Consider the following 27,268-nt stretch of genomic DNA (forward strand, 5'->3'; position numbering starts at 1 on the left):
ATTCCAAAATAATTCTCCGTTGATTTTCAGGTCATTTCGAGAACTTTTATTTCTGCACAAAAATAACACCATGGCAATTCTGCTGAAAACAGCGTCAGTCCGGGTTAGTTCCATTCAAATCATGCAAGTTAGAGTCCAAAACAAGGGCAAAAGTGTTTGGAAAAGTAGATACGACGGAGACCTATCAACGCCACACCGACAGAGGGCCTACCTCCGGGTGTTGCCTTGCTCCGTGCGACGCGGGGAAGGTCCTTGCTCCTGGCTCCTCCCACGCAGCCCCCAGTGAGCCTCTTCTGGCGAGACGGATACCACCGTGCCCGAACCGTCGCGTGGTACTGTGACCTAGCTCACTTGGGATTCATGGTTAGCGTAAGCCTGTCCTTGGGAGATTAGTGGTACCCTGTAACTGTTGTCGAGGGCGCGGTTGGCGGGGCTCTCGGGCGGCTCCTGGAAGGCCTCAGCTCCTAGCGCCTCTTCTTCCTAGCCCGGCTCGAGGAATGAGCCGGGGTCATCTCTTGGCGCGTACTCCTGGTTCATCATGCGGGGCACGTAGGCCTCCGAGGCCCTTGCTCCGGAATCCTCACCGTAGTGCCCCACGCTCCATGTCGCCCGGCTCAGGACGCCGCCCTGAGGATGGTTGGGTAGCGCCTCACTAGGGCCGTGTGCGATGACGCTCATGCCCGCACCCATCTGAGGTGGTGCGGGTGCGAGGGGGCGCCCTCCGTCGTGGATCGTGCTGATGTCGATGAAGCCCCCAGCCGCACTTGGGGGTACGCGGGCACGGCGAGGCCTGTCGTGGGATCCTGCCGTTGCCTGGGGCGTGAGCTGGTAGTAGAAGGGCGGTGCTCACATGGCCGCCGCGTCCAGTAGCTCGGCGACACATTCCAGCAGTGCATCCCGATCGCTCTCCATCAGTCGGCACCACAGCAGCTCCCGTGCCACCGTGAGCGCGGCCCGCATGTTCACCTGCTCCCTCCTGGTGTGCGGCACCGTCGCCGCAGCGTGGCTTGCGGCCCTTGCAGCAGCTCGCGTTTGTCGGGGAGTAAGAGCAGAGGGTGAGTGACCGCGCCGCCCACACCCCGCGGTGTTTGGCGGTGCGCGTGCTGCCTGAGACGCGGGGTTGTAGTCTTCCTGGGCTGGTAGCGCCGTCCAGGCTGGCCAGGTTGCCCAGCGGTCGGCGTTGGTCCTCGAGTCGCCTAACATCGGAACGGCGGGGCGTCGAAGGATCAACGAGCGGATCGGCTGATAGGAGGAGAGCCTCGGCGCACCCCTACCTGGGACGCCAAATGTCGGATGACGGGTTCTGGCAAAACCCTTAAGGTTCAAACACTGGGGTGCGCACGAAGATCGCCCCCCTACCGATCCACGTCCTAGCTCGGCTAAGATCTTACGGATTAACTCGACGAATTCACAACACAAAAGACACAAGATTTACACTAGTTCGGGCCACCATTGTGGTGTAATACCCTACTCCAGTGTGGTGGTGGTGGATTGCCTCTCAGGCTGAGGATGAACTGTACAAAGGGAAGAACAGCCTCCTGAGGTTGAGGTGTTCTTGTGCTTGGCGAATTTGTGTATGTTCTGGTCTCTCTTGATCTCACCCCGCTAGATATGGTGGTGGCTAGTCCTATTTATAGAGGCCCTGGTCCTCTCCCCAAATATTAAGCGGGAAGGGATCCCACAACGGCCAATTCGAAGGGGGGACAGCTAGTACAAGCTATCCTGACAAAAGCAGTCTTCGCCTGCCAAAGGCTCTGGTGGTGACGCCGTCTTGGGCTCCACGGTGACCTCCTTCTTGCCGTCCTTCTGGTCTTGGTCTTGTTGCACTGATATGGAAACCTTTGCTTGACGCCTCGGTACTCCGCGCCTGCGCCTGCTTCCTTAGCACCGAAGAGGAAACAAGGACACTGCGCGCACTAGCACCCGCCTTGCCTTGGTCGTCATGGCTCATGTCACTAGAACCTCGTGAGGTTTGCCTGGCCTTGAACTCTCCGCCCCTCGCGAGCCAACCTGATGAGGCCTCTCCTGAGGAGGTCTTGTGTCGTCCGCCTCGCAAGGCTTGGCCCCTTGCGAAGGTCTTGAATGCCTTGTTGATGAAGATGGGCCGTACAGGCCTGCTAGCAAAGCCACGCCGTGGGCCGCAGGCAGGCAAGTCTAAGGACCCCCGTTCCCAGAACACCGACAGTGACAATGACATGCGGGCACAGCTTTGCGACACTAGGAACCTCGCCATCGAGGATGCTCGGAGTGGTCGTCCTGTGGCAGAAGTTTGACCATCCCAACAGCACCCAGCTCCCTGCTCAATGCGTCGGTGGAGTTCATAGTGCCAGTACGGGATGGAAAGAGGAGGAAATGGTAGCCCACATAGGAGATGCCCACATGCCACCTTTTTCCTGCTTAGGTCCTAAATTGTGGGCCCAATCAATCAGATTGTCTATAAAAAGAAGTTGACTGGTAGATTTGGGCTCAATGTTGAGAATTAGTTCAGAAGTTGTGGTTTTGTGTTAAAAAACTCAAAAGTTGTGGTAAAGTGTTATAAGTTGACCTGAAGTTGTGGTTTTTTGTTAAAAAACTCAAAAGTTGCAGTAAAGTGTTATAAGTTAAGCTGAAGTTGTGGTTTTGTGTAATTAACTCTAATAAATAAGAATTTCTGGAGCCAAGACCTACCGGAGAAGGGCCCCTGGGTGGGCACAACCCACCTGGGCACGCGCCCCTCTCCTGGCGTACCCAAGTGGGTTGTCCCCGCCTGTTGGCCCCGCAGACCCTGAAACCGACGCTATAAAATCCTATTTTTCCAGAAAAAACAAGGGAGAAAGAATTATCGCGATCCACGAGATGGAGCCGCCGTCACCTCCTATTCTTCATCCGAAGGCCAGATCTGGAGTCCGTTTGGGGCTCCGGAGAGGGGGATCTTCGTTCTTCGTCATCACCAACCCTTCTCCACCACCAATTCCATGATGCTCCCCGCCGGGAGTGAGTAATTCCATCGTAGGCTCGCTAGTCGGTGAGAAGTTGGATGAGATTCATCATGTAATCGAGTTAGTTTTGTTAGGGCTTGATCCCTAGTATCCCATATGTTCTTAGATTGATGTTGCTATGACTTTGCCATGCTTAATGCTTGCCACTTTGGGCCTTGGTGCCATGAACTCAGATCTGAACTGTTTATGTTATCACAATTATATCCATGTTTTAGATCCTATCTTGCAAATTATAGTCACCTACTACGTGTTATGATCTGGCAACCCCGGAGTGACAATAACCGGGACCACTCCCGGTGATGACAGTAGTTTGAGGAGTTCATGTATTCACTATGTGTTAATGCTTTGTCTCGGTTCTCTATTAAAAGGAGGCCTTAATATCCCTTAGTTCCCAATATGGACCCCGCTGCCACAGGAGGGTAGGACAAAAGATGTCATGCAAGTTCTTTCCATAAGCACGTATGACTATTTACGGAATACATGCCTACATTATATTTACAAACTGGAGCTAGTGCCGTATCGCCCTAGGTTATAACTGTTTCATGATGAATATCACCCAACAAGTCACCGATCCAATGCCTATGAATTTATCCTATGTTGTTCTTGCTAAGTTACTACTATTATCATCACTGTTGCAGTTGCTACAAAATTACTTCTATCACTGTTACCGTTACTGTTACTGCTGTCACTACTATCAAAACTATCATATTACTTTGCTACTGATCACTTTGCTGCAGATAATTAATCTCCAGGTGTGGTTGAATTGACAACACAGCTGCTAATACCTTCAAATATTCTTTGGCTCCCCTTGTGTTGAATCTATACATTTGGGTTGAATACTCTACCCTCGAAAACTATTGCGATCCCTTATACTTGTTGGTTATCAAGACCTTTTTTGGCGCCATTGCCGGGGAGCATAGCTATATTTGTTGAGTCACTTGGGATTATTATCACTTTATCACTATGAAGAATCCAATTCTGCATTAGATTCACCTTCTGTTATAAGTAAACTTGAAACACCACCACATGCTATCAATTCTAATATGTTGCAAGTTATTGATGATGCTACTTCTGCTATGGATAATGCTTATGATGAGCTAGTACCTTGCTTGATAATGATGATGTGCCAGTTGGTGAATTTCTTGATGAACAAATTGCTAGAGTAATACAACATGATGTTGTTGAATCTGATGATGAGCTTGAAAGTGAAACTCCTGAAATACCTGCTAGAACTAGCCTTCCTAAATATGAATTTCCTAAGGTACCGGAAGGTTATGTTATGAATGAGGAGACAACTAGAGATATTCTTGCTTGTAAGGATAGAGATGATCTAGAGAAATTACTATGCAAGTATAAAGAAAAATCTCTGAATGCTAGAATGAAATGCGATCCTAAGTTTGCTACTTCACCCATCTTTATTGATGATATGGATTATGAATTCTCTATCAACCCACAATTAATTACTTTGGTCGAATCTGATCCTTTTCATGGTTATGAAACTAAAACTGTTGTGGCACATCTTACTAAGTTGAATGATATAGCCACCCTTTTTACTCACGATGAGAAAACTCGCTATTACTTTATTCTCAAATTATTTCCGTTCTCATTAAAGGGTGATGCTAAAGCTTGGTACAATACTCTTGCTCCTGGTTGTGTGCATAGTCCCTAGGATATGATTTATTACTTTTCTAAAAAATATTTTCCTGCTCATAAGAAACAAGCTGCTTTACAGGAAATATTTAACTTTGTGCAAACTAAAGAAGAGAGTCTCCCATAAGCTTGGGGGAGGCTTTGCCGGTTACTTAATGCTTTGCCTGATCATCCTCTTAAGAAAAATGAAATACTTGATATCTTCTATAATGGACTAACCGATGCTTCTAGGGACTTCCTAGATAGTTGTGCTGGTTGTGTTTTCAGGGAATGAACTGTTGGACAACCTGAATAATTATTGAATAACATATTGAAAAATTATGATGATTGGACTCTTCCTGAACCACCGCCTAAACCCACTCCAAGGAAGAGGGGTAAATTATATCTCAGTCCTGAAGATATACAAGAGGCAAAGAAATCTATGAAGGAAAAGGTATTGAAGCGGAGGATGTTAAAAATCTACCTCCTATTGAATAAATACATGGGCTTAATACACCACCAATGCCTAAGGTGGTAGAGGTAAATTCTCTTATGAAGTTCAACGATAATGATAATCCTCACAATAGGCATACCAGCCAATGCCTTTATGAGTTTGAAAAGTATATTAGGAAACAAGATCACTTCAATGCAAATGTTATGAAACAATTGAAATATAATTTTGATATGATTGCTCGCTTGAGTGACTTGTTATTTAGAATATCAAATGATGTTAGAGGTGTTGGAAAACATGCTTCTATGGTTCAAACCCAGTTAACACAAGTTGCTAAATCTCAAAGAGAATTGATGAAATGAATAATAATATACATGACTTTGCTATTAGAGTTGCAACTAGAGGAGGTAAAATGACTCAGGAACCACTTTATCCTGAGGGACACCAAAAAGAATAGAATAAGATTCACAAAGAGTTAACACTGATGCACCTAGTCCTTCTAAAAAGAAGAAGAAAAAGAAAAATGATAGGACTTTGCACGCTTCTTGTGAACCTGAAATAGAAAAAACCTCCTGATAATGATAATGAAACTTCTATCTCTGATGCTGAAACTCAATCTGCTAATGAACACTCACCTAGTGATAATGAAAAAGATAATGATGAGGTTCATGAAGACACTCAACCAAATAATGAAAAAGAACTAGAAAATGATGTTGAGATAGAACCACTTGTTGATCTTGATAACCCACAACCTAAGAATAAAAGGTATGACAAAAGAGACTTCATTGCTAGAAAACACGGTAAAGAAAGAGAACCGTGGGTTCAAAAACCTATGCCTTTTCCACCCAAGTCAACTAAAAAGAAAGATGATCAAGAATTTGAACGCTTTGCTGAAATGTTGAGGCTAGTCTTTTTGCGTACTCGCTTGACTAACATCTTGAAAATGCCTCCTTATGCAAAGTATATGAAAGACATCATCACCAATAAGAGAAAAATACCGGAAGCTGAAATCTCCACTATGCTTGCTAATTACACTTTTAAAGATTGTCGGGGATATACCCCATGGTATGACCCGGCCGGAGATATGACCCGGCTAGGACTTGGTGTTCCATTGGTAAACTGCCTGAGCCTAGTGACTCATTGGTGACCCGGCAGATTGTAAGCCGGCAGATTGTAAGCCGACAGATAGTTATGACCTGGCAGACAGATATGACCCGACAGACAGATCGTAACCCGGCAAGTACTTAGCCATGAAAATGAGTCGCCTAGAGCTAAGAAGTCCAAGACATTAAGAAGCCCATGGTGAGAAGCCCATGATGAGAAGTCCATGGTGAGACGTCAAAATAGGTTAAGTCCTAATCTGAGTTGGACTCTACATGTAACCCGCCCCTTCAACTTATATAAGGAGGGACGGGGCACCCCAAGAGGGACAAGTTTTCATAAGTTAGGGTTAGACAAACAAGTCTATGGCTCTTGAGATAGAGCACACTTGTAATCATGAGCACCATGATCAATATCAATGAAGCAGGATGTAGGCTTTTACCTCCACCGTGAGGGGCCGAACCTGGGGAAAAACCTCGCATCTCTCGTCCCGCTCAACCCCTCTCAAGCTACCACATAGATGTGTTAGCCTCATGACTAAGTCCTGACACTAAGGACATCTGCTGTGACAAATCCATGACAGTTGGCACCCACCGTGGGGCCAGCGCACGATGGTGATGAGTTCTTGAAGGGATCTTTCACAGGGATTGAGATGTTTGCAATTTTTCGGATAAAGAAGAGCCGGTTCTAAAGGATTTACATCAGCTTCGAGTTCGTTGGACCAGGTTTTACAATCCATGAGATGTAAGACGAAGAAGAATTAGGGTTACAATCAAAGCTCCGAAGGAACCAGCGTTTTTTCCTACAATTGCCATGGGAGTCAACTCAAACATAACTCGGAGAAGGATCCGGTCATACATCAAAGTCGCAGCACGTTGAGCCGCTGCCATCGTATCTCCGCGTCTGCCAGACTTCGTCAAACGAAAACCACAGCAAGTCGGCCGCATTTCACTAGGGGGACTCAGCCGCAGCCGCGCCTCAGATTGGATTTAATTCATGCTACATCCGCCAACATAAAGAAAGACTATCCCGGTTGTTGTTACAATATCCAAGGGAATTTCAAGTCCTAATGTATTACTTGATGAACCATTGAGGGCATGTTACATCAGCATGTTTTTTTCCAAAAGAAGAAGGAAAGAGACTATGACTACATCATGACTCGGACTCCTCCTCCGCTGAATGCGTGTCTCCACTACCGAGTCGTCGGTCTCCGTTAAGACAGCGGGCCGAGTGGCTGTTGGTCTCCACTTCCAAGTCATAGTTGCCTCAGTAGCCGACTCGATCTCCGTGTCGCCAGGTCACCTCCTCCTCGACTACACCATCTCCACCGGCGGGCCTCGATGCCACCTCTGCCGCGTGGCCGCAACCCCGTCAAGTCGCCGCTGCCGCCTCTCCTTGCCTCTGAGACGTCCTCCACGTCTGTGCCTTGATCCGGACGCCCGTCTCCTACCGTGCCGGCCTTTGTTGTTTGTTTTTACCTCTGTGAGCCCCGGGTCAACCCACTTCCGCTGAGTCGCCACTGCATCTAAATCGCCTCTACACTGGCACACCTCTATCTCACCGCATCAGCGGGTGCGCTCGTGCCGCGGGCCGCCGGCAACACCTCCACTTCAAGCTGGTCTCGCCGTTGCGTTCAGCCGCCATCATGGCCTTGATCTGCCCGTGCATTGAGCCGACCTTGCCTCTGCCGCGAATCGCTGCGCCTCACCTTGTCCGCCTCGCCAGCTCCGCCCGGCGCGCCACAGGCCGTCTTACCCTGGCCGCGCCGCCTCGCCAGGGGCCTTCCCGAGCTGTCGCGCCGGAGCTACCCCTCTCCTCAAGTCACTACCATGGCCGGCCTCCATCATTCTGAGTCACCCGACCTCATCAAACCGGCCTCTTCACGCTGCTGAGCTGCGGCCAAGACCTTGCCTGGCCACTTCAGCCGCCATCGAGCTTGCCTCGCCACCGTGCTGACCCGCCTCCCCCGCGGTTGAGTTGGTTTACAGAAATTTGTCAACACGCGTTGAGTCGCCTCCAACGCGCTGAGTCGTCGACGACTGTTTGAGACGCCATCCCGGTTTTCCTATGCTTCTGCTGCGCCTTGAGCCGACGCCTCCGCCGTGGCACGGCTTGTAAGCCACCTCAGCTGCCGTGTTGCTTCTGTCGTGAAGTCCCCGCCACATCTCTGCTCTCGTATCCGCGCCAAGCTGCCTTGGGATGGCCCCCTCTGCCGCCGTTGTGGTCAAGCAGGCTGGCACTGCTCGAACTGTCGGTCGCCTCCGCATTGCGCCTTGTCAATCCGCCGTTTCAAGACGCCATTGACCGGGCCATAACCCGCCTCTGCATTGACAGCCCTAACTCGCCGGCACGCCACCTGAAATCACCTTCAAGCCGGAGCCTCTTTGAGCAGGACTGTGACCCACCAGGGGCTTCCGCGAGAACCGTTTCCACTATGGGGCAAAGCCGCCCCCAGCTATGGCCTCGGCCTCGTTGATGTACCTCAGCCGTTCCGCAGAACGCCAATGTCCGCCTGCCTCCAACCCGGCTTCTCCGTTGCTTCTAAGATGCCGCGCCTGGTGGCTTCAAGTCGCCATCTCCATCACGTGCCTCTGCTCTCATATGTTTCCCTAACAGAAAAAGGAAAGGATAAGAGGAGGTTTGGTTGGGAGAAAAGTCAAGGGAGGATTGAAAAAAATGGTCAACACGACCCGGAGGATCCCTTCTGAGCCGCCGGTGCCGCGTTTTAAGCCGCCACCTCTGTCATCGTTGCTGCAACCCTACGGCTGATAATTCTTGATAAAACATATCAGGTGAAATCCATCCTGTCAAGTTTCTATTGATACATTTTTATTTTCTTCGAGAACAATTACTCTCGTTTGTGCAAATTCTTATGCAGAATTCATAATTGCAAAGGAGACCATCAAAGTATGGCCCTTGCCTATATCGGATGGATCAATGGATAGGGTCATTTATAACCCATCGAGATTCAACATATTTCAGTAATCTGTTGTTCATAACGGTCAAGTATGGAGAATCTCAAGACAACTCCTCGAGTCGTCTTAACACTCGGGGGCTATGATACGTCTCCGTCGTATCTACTTTTCCAAACACTTTTGCCCTTGTTTTGGACTCTAACTTGCATGATTTGAATGGAACTAACCCGGACTGGTGCTGTTTTCAGCAGAATTACCATGGTGTTATTTCTGTGCAGAAACAAAAGTTCTCGGAATGACCTGAAACTTCACGGAACAACTTTTTAGAAATAATAAAAAATCCTTGCAAAAGATGAAGGCCAGGGGGCCCACCACCTGTCCATGAGGTAGGGGGGCGCGCCTGGCTACAATGTCATGACTCAGCAGAATTGGCCGGTTTCAGTTAATTCAAGAGCTCTAGGTCATTGAAGGGAAGATAACCCGGTCCTGGAGGCTACTTCCATATTGATGAAAGTTTAAAATCCGGCTTAAGGGAGATTTGTCTCTAACAAAGCTTTGAAGCTCTCAATATCAGGTTTAAAATTCCGGCTCAAAAAGAATTCATCTCTCGTAAGTTCGAGTTCTCAGAAAAATTAAAGGTTGCCAAAGAGAACTTGCTGCAGTGCGCAGTTCAAACAAAGGTATCCTGCCTTGATGGCTTGATATATGTCACTTGGGGGCTTCCTGCTCATTGAGCATAGCTATGACTACCCTCTTGATTCGGCTTGTATGCCTTGATTGCAAATTACTTGGGGGCTTCCTGCTCATTGAGCATAGCTATGACTACCCTCTTGATCTGGCTTGTACGCCTTGATTACAAATTACTTGGTGGCTTCCTGCTCATTGAGCATGGCTATTATTACCCTACTCATCCGACTTGTACGCCTGGAATGAAATATTACTTGGGGGCTCTTTGTTCAATGGACAAGAGTTTTTATGACCCTTGTAATAGGCTTGGAAGCCAGGTGTATTCACCTAAACACCCGGGTTATCCTACCTTTTTAAGGATGCCACTCCGCCCAGATTGACTGGAATGACTCGCCGTACTTTTGACAGTCAATCTTATACAGACCCTGAACTTGTCAAAGTTAAAACGACGATTGGTCATGTGAGGCCTGTCTTATAAGGTTGCATGAAGGTTTAACTCAGCGGCTGTGCGACCCTTTGAAAGCACTTGACTTGAAGGTTTGGCAGCCTGTGAAAGCCTTGTTTTTGTCTTTTGATTTATATTTGATTTGAACATTTTTTGAGGTTCATCTCTTGTGACATGTTAATACATGGTTGAAAACCGATGAGGGCTATGATGCCTTATGGTTCATACATGAATCTATCCGGAGTTTATTAACCCGGTCTGGCTTTGGACGTTAAGTCGCCAGTGCATGATGGATATGTGCTTTGAGTACTGGCTCTAAGCTTTGGGATATTACCCCTTGTTGCATATGGAGTGATAAGCCGGCGGCGTGACTAAAGTGAACAGGGCATTGTGCTTTATATCTTTAGTGTTATTACCCTTTACTGGCATGATAAGCCGGCAATGTTCATAAGTATCACAGGTATTATATTTATTTTTGTTATCTCAGGTTTGATAACCCGCCCTAGTTTTGACATTAAGTCGGCAGTATATCTTGGATTGCGCCATTGGAATCATGCGCTTATAAATCATTGGATTGTTACCTTCACTGGGATGGCAATGTAAGCCAGCAGTATAAATCAATCCTACAGGTATGTTTTCCTGGTTATATGAATATGCGAGGTTTGATAACCCGCCCTGGCTTTTAACTTTAAATTTCCAGTACGTTTAGGCTTGAATGGCCTTAATGCTAGTCTTTTCCATAATTGCATAAGACTATATTATGTTTGGGTTGTTACCCGCCCTGGCTTTTAACGTTAAGTCGCCAGGGCATATGTTGTTTAAACTCCGTGCAGGATTTGCAGAGCTATGACTTACATAAATGATTAAGTTCAATCCCATCATCAAAATTGAAATTAGTGTTTCAAAAGGGTTATCAATTATTGATTTTCACAAAGGCTATAAGCCGCCGGGTTATAAAAATCCCGGATTACAATGGATGCATATTAAGTCACCATCGGCCAAGAGCCACTGAGTATTTAAACTCCGAATTTACTTGTCAACCAATAAGGTATTCAAATCTTTAATAGCCAAACTTGGCTGGATTGTCATGATGATATTGAATGATTGAAGTTTTCATACCGGATTATATTATTCAAATCTTGAATATCCAACATGGCTGGATTTTTATTATGATTATCAATAACCAGTATTATGATTGAGGTTTTCAAAGTCGCTTCAGTGCAATGGCTATTATTATATAAATGGATATGATTTATTCTACAATGGAAGGAATAGTCCCTAGTCGTGCAGGCTTACGACCCGGCACTTGGGGGCTACATTATTCAAGTTGAGATTACATCAAATATGCAAGTCCCATGTCACTACCAGCATGCACCATGGCACTTAGGGGCTAATGCAAAGTCATTTTGTGCTCACCTTATTGAAGACCCGACTCATCACATCGTAATGAGCCGGCCCTTGGGGGCTACTAATTGCTCCTGTCAAAAATTCAAAGTACACAAGCCTTAATCCATTATATTGAAGGGTCCATTGCTCAGTTGGTAGAGCACAAGGCTCTTAACCTTGTGGTCGTGGGTTCAATCCCTACGATGGAGGCTACATCATATGATGTTATTTTCAATGAAGTATATATAAAGTCCCAGCTCAGTATTGTTTCGCTGAGCCGGCCCTTGGGGGCTACATATTGCTGCTCAAGTCTACATGATCATATCTACAAAGTCACTGCTCATTATTGCATAATGACCCGGCCCTTGGGGGCTACACTGGTTGAAGTTTTTATGAGCATAAGGAAATTACAAGTCCCAGGTTGCTGCAAGCATGACAACCCAGCACTTGGGGGCTACATATGTGGAATATTCAATTTTTACTAATTGAGATGAACAACCTAGATTTCTTTAAGGTTGCAACATTTATATTGAAGCAAGTCTTAAGCGGTTACTACACTCCCTTCTTAAGACTTGGGGGCTACAAGTGATATGCATATAAGGGAGGTACATTTTCAAGCTTGATGTTAGCAACAATTATGACCCGGTGCCATCAGTATTTACAAATCGGCAATTTCGGCAATGATAAACCGGCAAGGACTACATCTTCAAGCTGGTTGAATATCAGTTGAATGTTTCAAGACCAATATTTTTGTTAAGTGAAAGCATTGAAGGCCGACTCAAACGAATTATTCTTCACAATATTTTTGTGAGAAGCCAATGTCAGCAAATTGATTATGAAGCCGGTCTATTAACCCGTATTTCCCAGAAGGAGGAATTAATAAGGACTTAAGGATGATCAGGTGCCGGCTTACAAGAACTTTTAACCCGGAGTGCAACCTGTCAAATATGTTCTTGTGTTTATTTTGCAGGATGAGTTTAACATGGATAAATCCAAATTAAACCGGGGGCTAATGTCGGTGATATACCCCGCTGTATGACCCGACCGAAGATATGACCCGGCTAGGACTTGGTGTTCCATTGGTAAATCGCCCGAGCCTGGTGACTCATTGGTGACCCGGCAGATTGTAAACTGGCGGACAGTTATAAGCCGGTAGATTGTAAGCTGGCAGACAGTTATGACCCGGCAGACAGTTATGACCTGGCAGACAGTTATGACCCGGCAGACAGATCATAACCCGGCAAGTACTTAGCCATGAAAATGAGTCACCTAGAGTTAAGAAGCCCAAGACGTTAAGAAGCCCATGGTGAGAAGCTCCTGATGACAAGTCCATGGTGAGACGTCAGAATAGGTTAAGTCCTAATCCAAGTTGGACTCTACATGTAAGCCGCCCCTTCAACTTATATAAGGAGGGGCGGGGCACCCCAAGAGGGACAAGTTTTCACAAGTTAGGGTTAGACAGACAAGTCTATGGCTCTCGAGATAGAGCACCCTTGTAATCGTGAGCACCATGATCAATATCAATGAAGCAGGATGTAGGCTTTTACCTCCAGCGTGAGGGGCCGAACCTGGGTAAAAACCTCACGTCTCTCGTCCCGCTCAACCCCTCTCAAGCTACCACATAGATGTGTTGGCCTCACGACTAAGTCCTGACACTAAGGACATCTGCCGTGAAAAATCCACGACAAAGATGGAGTGCCTAAAAAACTTGGAGATCCGAGAATACCAACTATACCTTGCTCTATCAAAAAGAATTATGTGAAAACTGCTTTGTGTGATTTAGGAGCTGGTGTTAGTGTTATGCCTTTCTCCTTATATAAAAGACTTGACTTGAATAAACTCACACCTACTGAAATATCTTTGCAAATGGCTAACAAATCAACTTCCATACCTATCGGTATTTGTGAGGATGTGCCCGTTGTTATTGCTAATGTTACTATTTTGACTGACTTTGTTATACTTGAGATGCCCGAGGACGACAACATGTTGATTATCCTTGGTAGAACCTTCTTGAATACTGCAGGTGCTGTTATTGATTGCAATAAAAGCAAGGTCACTTTTCATATTAATGGTAATGAGCATACGGTGCACGTTCTAAAGAAACAATTCCAAGTGAATGGTATTAATGTTATTGAAAAATCTCCGACAATCACTATTGGAAGTTTTCAAATACCTCTACCTATTGTCAAAAAGAAATATGAAATGCTTATAGTTGGGGACATTCATATCCCCATTGAGGTAACTTAGTGATTTACAAAAGTTCTTCGGTTTCGTGCTAATCGAAAGTGGTTGTTAATAAGAACTGATCAACCTTATTAATGAATCATTTTTGAGAGGTATGAAGTTGATGAATTTAGTAAGCACTACCTTCCGTCCTTACTTTTTGTTCTCTGTTTTTATTAGTTAAATAAAATAAAGTGCCATGTTTTGTCTGTTTTCTGAATTTCGCGTGCAATAAAAAATGACCCAAAAATAAAAATTCTCATAATGCTCTGAAAATCTAATATGATTTTTTCTAAATATTTCTGAATTTCTGGTGCAAATAATATAAGAGGGAGGTGCACCAGGTGGGCACAACCCACCTGGGCGCACCAGGACCCCCAGGCGCGCCCTGGTGTGTTGTGGTCCCCACGTGGGCCCCCTCACTTATCTCTTCATACCACATCATCACTTACCTCCAGAAAAAATATCCATTGCTCTCCCTCCCGTGTTCTTGCTCTCAAACCCGCAGATTTCGATCTTTTTGCTCGAAGCTCCGTTTCTGAATTGTTGCTTGGTATGTGACTCCACCGTTTGTCCAATTAGTTTTTGTTTTAGTGGTTTATATTTTGAATAATTAGCTACTCTTGGTGTTGTTGTAGATGAGCTTGCATGTTAAATTCTTAGAGTTCTAAGTAGTTTGAATGCTTGCTATGGCCTCTATGTATCCCTATGAGTAGTTGCTATCAATTGTATGAAGTTTTGTTGATAATTTTTTTGTCACCTAATTTTTTTCAGAAAATTGTACGCGAACATGATGAACTTATTTGGAAGGAGTTCTTCGAGGAGGAGATCCTCGGGGTGATACGCCTCCGTCGTATCTATAATTTTTGATTGTTTCATGCCAATATTATACAAGTTTTATATACTTTTGACAACTTTTTATATGATTTATTGGACTAACCTATTGATCCAGTGCCAAGTGCTAGTTCCTGTTTCTGCATGTTTTTTGTATCGCAGAGTATCCATATCAAACGAAGTCCAAATGCAATGAAATTTTATGGAGAATTATTTTGGAATATTTGTGATTTTGTGGAGTTGGAATCACCGCAAACGGAGGCCCACACAGGGCACAATACACCAGGGCGCGCCAGAGGCCCCTGGCGCGCGGTGGTGGGTTGTGCCCACCTCGTACGTCGGTTGGACCTCTACTTCGGGCGCAAGGAAGCTTATATCCGGAAAAAAATCGTGTTACAATCTCAGCGCAATCGGAGTTACAGATCTCCGGGAATATAAGAAACAGTCTTCGGCCAGATCTGAAAAACGCGAAACAAAAGAGAACAGAGAGGGAGATCCAATCTCGGAGGGGCTCTCGCCCCTCCCATTCCATGGAGACCAAGGAGTAGAGGGGAAACCCTTCTCCCACCTAGGGAGGAGGCCAAGGAAGAAGAAAAAGGAGGGGGGCTCTCTCCCCCTCGCTTCCGGTGACGCCGGAGTGCCGCCGGGGCAACGATCGGGACGGCGATCTACATCAACAATCTTGCTACCGTCATCACCAACTCTCCCCCCTCTTTGCAGTGGTGTAACACCTCTTCTCCGAGCTGTAATATCTACTTAAACATGGTGCTCAACTCCATATATTATTTCCCAATGATCTATGGTTGTCCTATGATTTTTGAGAAGATCTGTTTTGTCCTATGGGTTAATAGTGATCTTGATTGGTATGATTGTATATTTTATTTATGGTGCTGTCCAATGGTGCCCTCCGTCTCGCGCAAACGTGAGGGGCCCTCGCTATAGGGTGTGGCAATATGTTCATGATTTGCTTATTGTTAGTGTTGCGAGAGTGACAGAAATTTAAACGCGGATAGGTGGGTTATGGCGTATGGGAGTAAAGAGGACTTGATACTTAATGCTATGGTTGGGTTTCACGACCTTAATGATCTTTAGTAGTTGCGGATGCTTGCTAGAGTTCCAATCATAAGTGCATATGATCCAAGTAGAGAAAGTATGGTAGCTCATGCCTCTCCTTCATATAAAATTGCAAGAATGATTACAGGTACTTGTTATCGATTGCCTAGGGACAAATAACTTTCTTGTTCACAAAAGCTATCCTCTTTTATTATCTTGCAAAGTACTTCTAGTTTTATTCTTGCAAAGTAGTTCTCGCATCACACCTACAAAGTACTTCTAGTTTCATACTTGTTCTACGTAAAGTGAATGTCAAGTGTGCGTAGAGTTGTATCGGTGGTCGATAGAACTTGAGGGAATATTTGTTCTGCCTTTAGCTCCTCGTTGGGTTCAACACTCTTATTTATCAAAAAAGGCTACAAACGATCCCCTATACTTGTGGGTTATCAAGACCTTTTTCTGGCACCGTTGCCGGGGAGCAATAGCGTGGGGTGAATATTCTCGTGTGTGCTTGTTTGCTTTATCACTAAGTAGTTTTTATTTTCTGTTCTAAGTTGTTCTCTATCTTTATTTATGGATATCGAACATGAAACACCAAAAAAAATTAATGGTACTTGCTACTCATGGAGATGGGGAACCTCCTAAAACCCTTGATGCTCGTTATGTGAAAAATATTATGCACTACTTTGATAATCCTGAGAAAACCCCATTCAACTTGATAATGGGAGTAACGTTGGACCAACGTGAATACTTTAAGGATTATCGCTTGACTCATAAAGCGAAATTGTTATGGGATCAAATTCATATGTTGCATTGGTATGCTTGGGATTTATGCCAGAGATATGATTATACTTGTTGCTCTAGGATGAATGCTCCACATCTTCCCTTTTCATGTGAATTTAATGATAATGAAACCTTGGCTTCTTATGCTAATGGTATATTTGATTACAATGATGTGGAACGAATAGAAGAATTTGTTGCTTTTAATGGTGCATGTGGAATTGAATCTTTGTTTAAAAAGTTTGAAGATTTTGATGATTCAGTTTATAGACCTGAAAATCTTGCTATCCTTAAATATTTCTATGTTAATTATAAATACAATTCCGATATTGATGCACTTATTGAGAAAGTCTCCGCTGTGCAAGAAGAGACTAATATTTTGCAGGAGTCTATGGAAGAAGGAATTGATGAAACTATGAGCTCATCAGATGAAAAAGATGATGAGGAGAGCGAAGAACAAGCGAAGGAAGACCGGATTGATCACCCGTGCCCGCCTTCTAATGAGAGTAACCCTCCAACTCATACATTGTTTAATGCTCCTTCGTTCTTACCGGAGGATGAATGCCATGATAATTGCTATGATCCCGTTGATTCATTTGAAATATCCCTTTTTGATGATGCTTGCTATGTTTGTGGCCATGATGCCAATTTAAATGATGCTTATGGAGATTAACTTGATATTGTTCCTTATATTAATAATGAAATTATTGCTATTGCACCCACACATGATAGTCCTATTATCTTTTTGAATTCTCCCAACTACACTATATCGGAGAAGTTTGCTCTTGTTAAGGATTATATTGATGGGTTGCATTCTACCATTACACATGATGATTTTGATGAATATAATATGCATGTGCTTGCTTCTCCTACTTGCAATTATTACGAGATAGGAACTATATCTCCACCTCTCTATGTTTCCAACACGATAAAATTGCAAGAAACTGCTTATGCTATGTATTGGCCTTTACTTGATGTGCATGAATTGTTCTTGTATGACATGCCGATGCATAGGAAGAGAGTTAGACTTCGTCATTGCTTGATATATGTTGCTTTGTGCTCACTACTAGATCCCAAATCATTGTTAATTCAATTTGGCTTTGATATACCTTGGGATCCGGGTGGATTCATTACTTGAGCACTTTATGCTAGCTTAATGGCTTTAAAGAAAGCGCAACCAGGGAGACAATCCAAAAGTTTTAGAGAGTCATTTATTTCTGTTGAGTTATTTTATATAGTTTAAAAACAAAAAAAATATAGAGGGGAACTTAAAACTTCACAAAAATAAAAGTGAAAGTGAGATAGACGAGCATTGTGAAAGTGGGGGACATCCTTGAACTTTGTTCATGCTCATGAAAACTTTGTGAATCTTAATTACAGAAAATTTTCAACAAAAATAATTATCCCCTTGTACAATTCCATTGTATTATGAAAATAATGTGCCAAGATTTGCCTTTAGGATGTTTACATTGCTTGTTGGTTTGTGCGGTGCAAAACAGAAACTTTGGCTGCAGTGCCTGGTTTCACATTTTTTTTACTGGAACGTCAAATGGTTCTGAAACTTTTTGAACTGTCTTTATCTACAAATTGTTTATTTTTGCTAATTTTTTCAGAATTGTTGGAGTGCCAGAGGTATGGTGAATGTTCAGATTACTACAGACTATCGTGTTTAAGACAGATTCTGTTTTTGATGCATTGTTTTGCTTGTTTTGATGAAACTATCAATTCTATCAGTGGATTAAGCCATGAAAAAGTTATATTACAGTAGATACAATGCAAAAACAAAATATTAATTGGTTTGCAACAGTACTTAGAGTAGTGATTTGCTTTATTATACTAACGGATCTTACCAAACTTTCTGTTGAGTTTTGTGTGGATGAAGTGATCAAAGATCGAGGAGGCTCGATATGAAGAGAAGGAGGAGAGGCAAGAGCTCAAGCTTGGGGATGCCCAAGGCACCCCAAGTAAATATTCAAGGAGACTCAAGCGTCTAAGCTTGGGGATGCCCCGGAAGGCATCCCATCTTTCTTCAACAAGTATCGGTATGTTTTCGTCTTCGTTTCGTTCATGTGACATGTGCAAATCTTGGAGCGTCTTTTGCTTTTAGTTTTTCACTTTTCTTTTATGCGCCATGCTGGTATGAGATATTCCATGGTTGATTTATAGAATGCTCAGTGCACTTCACTTATATCTTTTGAGTGTAGCTTTATAGAATGCTTCATGTGCTTCACTTATATCATTTGAAGTTTGGATTGCCTGTTTCTCTTCACATAGAAAACCGTTGTTTGAAGAATGCTCTTTTGCTTCACTTATATTTGTTAGAGCATGATATTTTATAGAAAGAATTAAACTTTCATGCTTCACTTATATATATTTAGAGAGCCAAAAGGAATTGGTTAATTGCATGGTTAGTCATAAAATCCTACATAAAGCTTATGGATCACTGAATATGATATGTTTGATTCCTTGCAATAGTTTTGCGATATAGAGATGGAATATGTGGGAGGTACTAGTAAATGGTTGTGGTTAGTAAGAATATTGGTGTTAAGGTTTGTGATTCCTGAAGCATGCACGTATAGTCTCTCGTTATGGTATGATGTTGGAGCATGATTTATTATTGACTGTCATCCTTATGTGTGGCGGTCGGGGACGAGCGATGGTCTTTTCCTACCAATCTATCCCCCTAGGGGCATGTGTAGTAGTACTTTGCTTCGAAGGCTAATAAACTTTCGCAATAATTATATGAGTTCTTTATGACTAATGTGAGTCCATGGATTATACGCACTCTTACCTTTTCGCAATTTGCTAGCCTCTACGGTACCGTGCGTTGCCCTTTCTCACATCGAGACGTGGTGCAAACTTCGCATGTGCATCCAAACCCAGTGATATGATAAGCTCTATCACACATAAGCTTATTATATCTTCCTCAAAACAGCCACCATACCTACCTATTATGTCTTTTACATGGCCATTCCGAGATATATTGCCATGCAACTTCCACCGCTTCCGTTTGATGACTTGAGCATTCATTGTCATATTGCTTTGCATGATCATATAGCTGACATAGTAGTTGTGGCTCAGCCACCGTTCATCATTTTTCATACATGTTATGCTAGATCATTGCCAGAGGCATTCATATAGAGTCATACTTTGGCATAGGTATCGAGTTGTAATTTTTATTTCTTTTGAGTTATAAGTAAATAGAAGTGTGATGATCATCATTATTCATTTTTAGAGCAGTGCCCCAGCGAGGAAAGGATGATGGAGACTATGATTCCCCCACAAGTCGGGATGAGACTCCGGAAAATGAGAGAAAAACATATAAAAAGAAAAAAAGAAAAAAAGAAAAAGAAAAATAAATAAATAAACAAAGAGAGAAGGGGCATTATTAGTACCCTTTACCACACTTGTGCTTCAAAGTAGCACCACGTTTTTCATATGGAGAATCTCCTATGTTGTCACTTTCATATACTAGTGGGAATATTTCATTATAGGATTATATGCACACCCACTTAGTTTTCATATTGAGCTCTCATACACTTATAGCTCTTAGTGCATTCGTTGCATGGCAATCCCTACTCCTCACGTTGATATTGATGGGCATCTCCGTAGCCCATTGGTTAGCCGCATCGATGTGAGACTTTCTACTTTTTGTCTTCTCTATATTTACCCCTATCATTATACTCTATTCCACCCATAGTGCTATATCCATGGCTTGTGCTCATGTATTGCGTGAAAGTTGAAAAAGCTGAAGTGCGTTAAAAAGTATGAACCAATTGCTCGGCTTGTCATTGGGGTTGTGCATGATAAATACTTTGTGTTAAGAAGACAGAGCATGACAAGACTATATGATTGTGTAGGGATAGCTTTCTTTAGCATTGATATTTTGAAAGACATGATTGTTTGTTGGGATGCCTGAGTATTGATGTCTTTATGTCAAATTATAGACTATTACTTTGAATCACTTATGTCTTAATATTCATGCCATGATTAGATATATGATCAAGTTTATGTTAGGTAGCATTCCACATCAAAATTATCTTTTTTATCATTTACCCGCTCGAGGACGAGCAGGAATTAAGCTTGGGGATGCTGATACGTCTCTGTCGTATCTATAATTTTTTATTGTTTCATGCTAATATTATACAAGTTTTATATACTTTTGGCAACTTTTTATATGATTTATTGGACTAACCTATTGATCCAGTGCCAAGTGCCAGTTCCTGTTTTCTGCATGTTTTTTGTATCGCAGAGTATCCATATCAAATGAAGTCCAAATGCAATGAAATTTTACGGAGAATTATTTTGGAATATTTGTGATTTTTAGGAGTTGGAATCACCGTAAACGGAGGCCCACACAGGGCACAATACACCAGGGCGCGTGAGAGGCCCTGGCGCGCGGTGGTGGGTTGTGCCCACCTCGTACGTCGGTTGGACCTCTACTTCGGGCGCAAGGAAGCTTATATCCGGAAAAAATCATGTTAAAATCTCAATGCAATCGGAGTTACGGATCTCCGGGAATATAAGAAACAGTTTTCAGCTAGATCTGAAAAACGCGAAACGGAAGAGAACAGAGTGGGAGATCCAATCTCGGAGGGATCTCGCCCCTCCCATGCCATGGAGACCAAGGACCAGAGGGGAAACCCTTCTCCCACCTAGGGAGGAGGCTAAGGAATAAGAAGAAGGAGAGGGCTCTCTCCCCCTCGCTTCCGGTGGCGCCGGAGTGCCGCCGGGGCAACTATCTACATCAACAATCTTGCTACCGTCATCACCAACTCTCTCCCCCTCTTTGCAGTGGTGTAACACCTCTTCTCCCCACTATAATCTCTACTTAAACATGGCGCTCAACTCCATATATTATTTCCCAATGATCTATGATTATCCTATGATGTTTGAGTAGATCCGTTTTGTCCTATGGGTTAATCGTGATCTTGGTTGGTATGATTGTATATTTTATTTATGGTGCTGTCCTACGGTGCCCTCTGTCTTGCGCAAGCGTGAGGGGTCCCCGCTGTAGGGTGTTGCAATATGTTCGTGATTTGCTTATTGCCAGTGTTGCGAGAGTGACAGAAACTTAAACGCGGATAGGTGGGTTATGGCGTATGGGAGTAAAGAGGACTTGATACTTAATGCAATGGTTGGGTTTCACAACCTTAATGATCTTTAGTAGTTGCGGATGCTTGCTAGAGTTACAATCATAAGTGCATATGATCCAAGTAGAGAAAGTATGTTAGCTCATGCCTCTCCCTCATATAAAATTGCAAGAATGATTACCGGTACTTGTTATCGATTGCCTAGGGACAAATAACTTTATTGTTCACAAAAGCTATCCTCTTTTATTATCTTGCAAAGTACTTCTAGTTTTATTCTTGCAAAGTAGTTCTAGCATCACACCTACAAAGTACTTCTAGTTTCATATTTGTTCTAGGTAAAGCGAACGTCAAGTGTGCGTAGAGTTGTATCTATGGTCGACAGAACTTGAGGGAATATTTGTTCTGCCTTTAGCTCCTCGTTGGGTTTGACACTCTTATTTATCGAAAAAGGCTACAAACGATCCCCTATACTTGTGGGTTATCACGGGGGCATCTTCTAGTGACAGTTCCGCTCGCCGGTCTTAGGTTGAACCAAGTGAAAGTTCCACACGACATGCCGCCACCAAAACATGCTTATGGCCTTGCGACGATTATATGGTGGTTGTGGGCATTAAGGAGGAATTTGAGCAATAAGTTCACAATGCCGGTATCGGTCCGTACATTTCAGATAAGTGCGAACAACACCACATTCTCACTGAATCATTTGTCAAAGGATTTAAATTCCATCCCCGTGAGTCTAGGGTGTCGTTTATGCTTTTATGATAATCCATTTACCATTTCACGAGAATTTTTCTTACCACTGCAAACTCCCGTTCTGTGGTTCGCTTGATGAACCGCCACGGTCTGAGTACCAATCTTTCTTAACTAGTCTTTGTTGCGGTGAGACGAGGGGAGTGACACAAGGTAGAATAAAGAGTATTCATTTTCCCGCAATTCAGTACTTTGCATTATTTAACGGGAAATGCATAGTAGGCAAGCAAGATTGTAGTACACTTTGTGCGCCATACTTGAGCCTCATACACACCGCTCTCACAGGTGAAAGGAATTATAACCTTGGAGCGATTGTTGCACACAGACTTCAGCATAACACTAACAATGGCTGGTTCTATAGTGGAATTTATGCCACGCGTTTAGCACGAGGGCTGGGTGTTTCACCTTTGCCCTTTGATCCTATCCTACCCACGCAATATTTAGATTTCAACACCTTAAAAGACCATAAGATCCTTAAAGGAAAGGTTGATAACTGAAGGAAATATGCCCTAGAGGCAATAATAAAGTTGTTATTTATATTTCCTTATATCATGATAAATGTTTATTATTCAAGCTAGAATTGTATTAACCAGAAACTTAGTACATGTGTGAATACATAGACAAATAGAGTATCACTAGTTTGCCTCTACTTGACTAGCTTGTTGAATCAATGATGGTTATGTTTCCTAACCATAGACATGAGTTGTCATTTGATTAACGGGATCACATCATTAGAGAATGATGTGATTGACTTGACCCATCCGTTAGCTTAGCACGATGGTCGTTTAGTTTGTTGCTATTGCTTTCTCCATAACTATACATGTTCCTGTGACTATGAGATCATGCAACTCCCGAATACTGGAGGAACACTTTGTGTGCTACCAAACGTCACAACGTAACTGGGTGATTATAAAGGTGCTCTACAGGTGTCTCCGATGGTGTTTTTTGAGTTGGCATGGATCAAGATTAGGATTTGTCACTCCTATTGTCGCAGAGGTATCTCTGGGCCATCTCGGTAATGTACATCACAATAAGCCTTGCAAGCAATGTAGCTAACGAGTTAGTTACAGGATGTAGCATTACAGAACGAGTAAAAGAGACTTGCCGGTAACGAGATTGAACTAGGTATTGAGATACCGATGATCGAATCTCGGGCAAGTAACATACCGATGACAAAGGGAACAACGTATGTTGTTATGCGGTTTGACCGATAAAGATCTTCGTAGAATATGTAGGAACCAATATGAGCATCCAGGTTCCGCTATTGGTTATTGACTGGAGATGAGTCTCGGCCATGTCTACATAGTTCTCGAACCCGTAGGGTCCGCACGCTTAACGTTCGGCGATGATCGGTATTATGAGTTTATGTGTTTTGATGTACCGAAGGTAGTTCGGAGTCCCAAATATGATCACGGACGTGACGAGGAGTCTCTAAATGGTCGAGACATAAATATCGATATATTGGACGGCTATATTCGGACACCGAAAGTGTTTTGGGTGATTTCGGAAAAAACCGGAGTGCCGGAGGGGTTGCCGGAACCCCCCGGGAAAGTATTGGGCCTTAGTGGGCCTTAGGGGAGAGAGAGGGCAGTAGCCCAGGAGGTGGCGCCCCCGCCCCCAAGGGGAGTCTAAATAGGACTTGGGGAAGGGGGCGCATCCCCTCTTTCCTTCTCCCTCTCCCTCTCTGTCCTTCCCCCTTCCTCCTTCCTAGTAGGACTAGGAAAGGATGAATCCTACTCCTACTAGGAGGAGGATTCCTCCTCTCCTTGGGTGCCACTAGGGCCGGCCGGCCTCCCCCCTTGCTCCTTTATATACGGGGGCGGGGGCACCCTAGGACACACAAGTTGATTGTTTGAAGCCATGTGTGGTGCCCCCCTCCACCATAATCCACCTCGGTCATATCGTAGCGGTGCTTAGGAGAAGCCCTGTTCCGCTAGCAACATCATCACCATCATCACTCCCTCATGCTGACGAAGCTCTCCCTCGAAGCTCTACTAGATCGTGAGTTCGCGGGACATCACTGAGCCGAACGTGTGCAGATCGTGGAGGTGTCGTACCTTCGGTGCTAGGATCGGTCGATCGTGAAGACATACGACTACATCAACTGCGTTGTCATAACGCTTCCACTTACGGTCTACGAGGGTACGTAGATGATACTCTCCCCTCTCGTTGCTATGCATCACCATGATCTTGCGTGTGCGTAGGATTTTTTTGAAATTACCGCGTTCCCCAACAGTGGCATCCGAGCCAGGTTTATGTGTAGATGTTATATGCACAAGTAGAACACAAAGGAGTTGTGGGCATAGGTATATACATATTGCTTGCCGTCACTAGTTGATTCTTGATTCAGTGGCATTGTTGGATGAAGCGGCCCAGACAGACATTACGCGTACGCTTACGCGAGATTGGTTCTACCGGCGTGCTTCACACACAGGTGGCTAGTGGGTGTCTATTTCTCCAGCTTTAGTTGAATCAGATTCACTGAACAGGGTTCTTTCTGAAGATCAAAAAGCAATCACTATACCGCGTTGTGGTTTTTGATGCGTAGGTAAGAACGGTTCTTGCTCGGCCCGTAGCAGCCACGTAAAACTTGCAACAATAAAGTAGAGGACGTCTAACTTGTTTTTGCAGGGCATGTTGTGATGTGATATGGTCAAGACATGATGCCAAATTTTATTGTATGAGATGATCATGTTTTGTAACACAGTTATCGGCAACTGGCAGGAGCCATATGGTTGTCGCTTTATTGTATGAAATGCAATCGCCATGTAATTGCTTTACTTTATCACTAAGCGGTAGCGATAGTCGTAGAAGCAGTAGTTGGAGAGATGACAATGATGCTTCGATGGAGATCAAGGTGTCAAGCCGGTGACGATGGCGATCATGACGGTGCTTTGGAGATGGAGATCAAAGACACAAGATGATGATTGCCATATCATATCACTTATATTGATTGCATGTGATGTTTATCCTTGATGCATCTTATTTTGCTTAGTTCGACGGTAGCATTATAAGATGATCTCTCACTAAATTTCAAGGTACAAGTGTTCTCCCTGAGTATGCACCGTTGCTACAGTTCGTCGTGCCGAGACACCACGTGATGATCGGGTGTGATAAGCTCTACGTTCACATACAATGGGTGCAAGCCAGTTTTGCACACGCGGAATACTCGGGTTAAACTTGACGAGCCTAGCATATGCAGATATGGCCTCGGAACACTAAGACCGAAAGGTCGAGCGTGAATCATATAGTAGATATGATCAACATAGTGATGTTCACCATTGAAAACTACTCCATCTCACGTGATGATCGGACATGGTTTAGTTGATATGGATCACGTGATCACTTAGATGATTAGAGAGATGTTTATCTAAGTGGGAGTTCTTAAGTAATTTGATTAATTGAACTTTAATTTACCATGAACTTAGTACCTGATAGTATTTTGCATGTCTATGTTGTTGTACATAGATGGCCCGTGCTATTGTTCCGTTGAATTTTAATGCGTTCCTAGAGAAAGCTGAGTTGCAATATGATGGTAGCAACTACACAGACTGGGTCTGTAACTTGAGGATTATCCTCAATGCTGCACAGAAGAATTACATCCTGGAAGCACCACTGGGTGACAAACCCGCTGCAGGAGCAACGCCAGATGTTATGAACACCTGGCCGAGCAAAGCTGATGACTACTCGATAGTTCAGTGTGCCATGCTTTACAACTTAGAACCGGGACTTCAACGACATTTTGAACATCATGGAGCATATGAGATGTTCCAAGAGTTGAAGTTAATATTTCAAGCAAATGCCCGGATCGAGAGATATGAAGTCTCCAATAAGTTCTACAGCTGCAAGATGGAGGAGAATAGTTCTGTCAGTGAACATATACTCAGAATGTCTAGGTACCACAACCACTTGACTCAACTGGGAGTTAATCTTCCTAATGATAGTGTCATTGACAGAGTTCTTCAATCACTGCCACCAAGCTACAAGAGCTTCGTGATGAACTATAATATGCAAGCGATGGATAAGACGATTCCTGAGCTCTTCGCAATGCTAAAGGGTGCGGAGATAGAAATCAAGAAGGAGCATCAAGTGTTGATGGTCAACAAGACCACTCGTTTAAAGAAAAAGGGTAAAGGGAAGAAGGGGAACTTTAAGAAGAATAGCAAGCCAGTTGCTGCTCAAGTGAAGAAACCCAAGTCTGGACCTAAGCCTAAGACTGAGTGCTTCTACTGCAAAGGAACTGGTCACTAGAAGCGGAACTGCCCCAAGTATTTGGCGGAGAAGAAGGATGGCAAAGTGAAAGGTATATTTGATATACATGATATTGATGTGTACCTTACCAATGCTCGCAGTAGTGCCTGGGTATTTGATACTGGTTCAGTTGCTAACATTTGCAACTCGAAACAGGGGCTACGGATTAAGCGAAGATTGGCTAAGGACGAGGTGACGATGCGCATGGGAAATGGTTCCAAAGTCGATGTGATCACCGTCAGCATGCTACCTTTACATCTGCCTTCGGGATTAGTATTAGACCTAAATAATTGTTATTTGGTGCCAGCATTGAGCATGAACATTATATCTGGATCTTGTTTGATGCGAGACGGTTATTCATTTAAATCATAGAATAATGGTTGTTCTATTTATATGAGTAATATCTTTTATGGTCATGCACCCCTGATGAGTGGTCTATTTTTACTAAATCTTGATAGTAGTGATACACATATTGATAGTATTGAAGCCAAAAGATGCAGAGTTGATAATGATAGTGCAACTTATTTGTGGCATTGCCGTTTAGGTCATATTGGTGTAAAGCGCATAAAGAAACTCCATTTTGATGGACTTCTGGAATCACTTGATTATGAATCACTTGGTACTTGCGAACCATGCCTCGTGGGCAAGATGACTAAAACTCCGTTCTCCGGAACAATGAAGGGAGCAACAGA

The sequence above is a fragment of the Triticum urartu genome, chromosome 6A (assembly GCF_056163025.1).
Source record: "Triticum urartu cultivar PI428250 chromosome 6A, HENAU_Tu73, whole genome shotgun sequence".
NCBI classification, from domain to species: domain Eukaryota; kingdom Viridiplantae; phylum Streptophyta; class Magnoliopsida; order Poales; family Poaceae; genus Triticum; species Triticum urartu.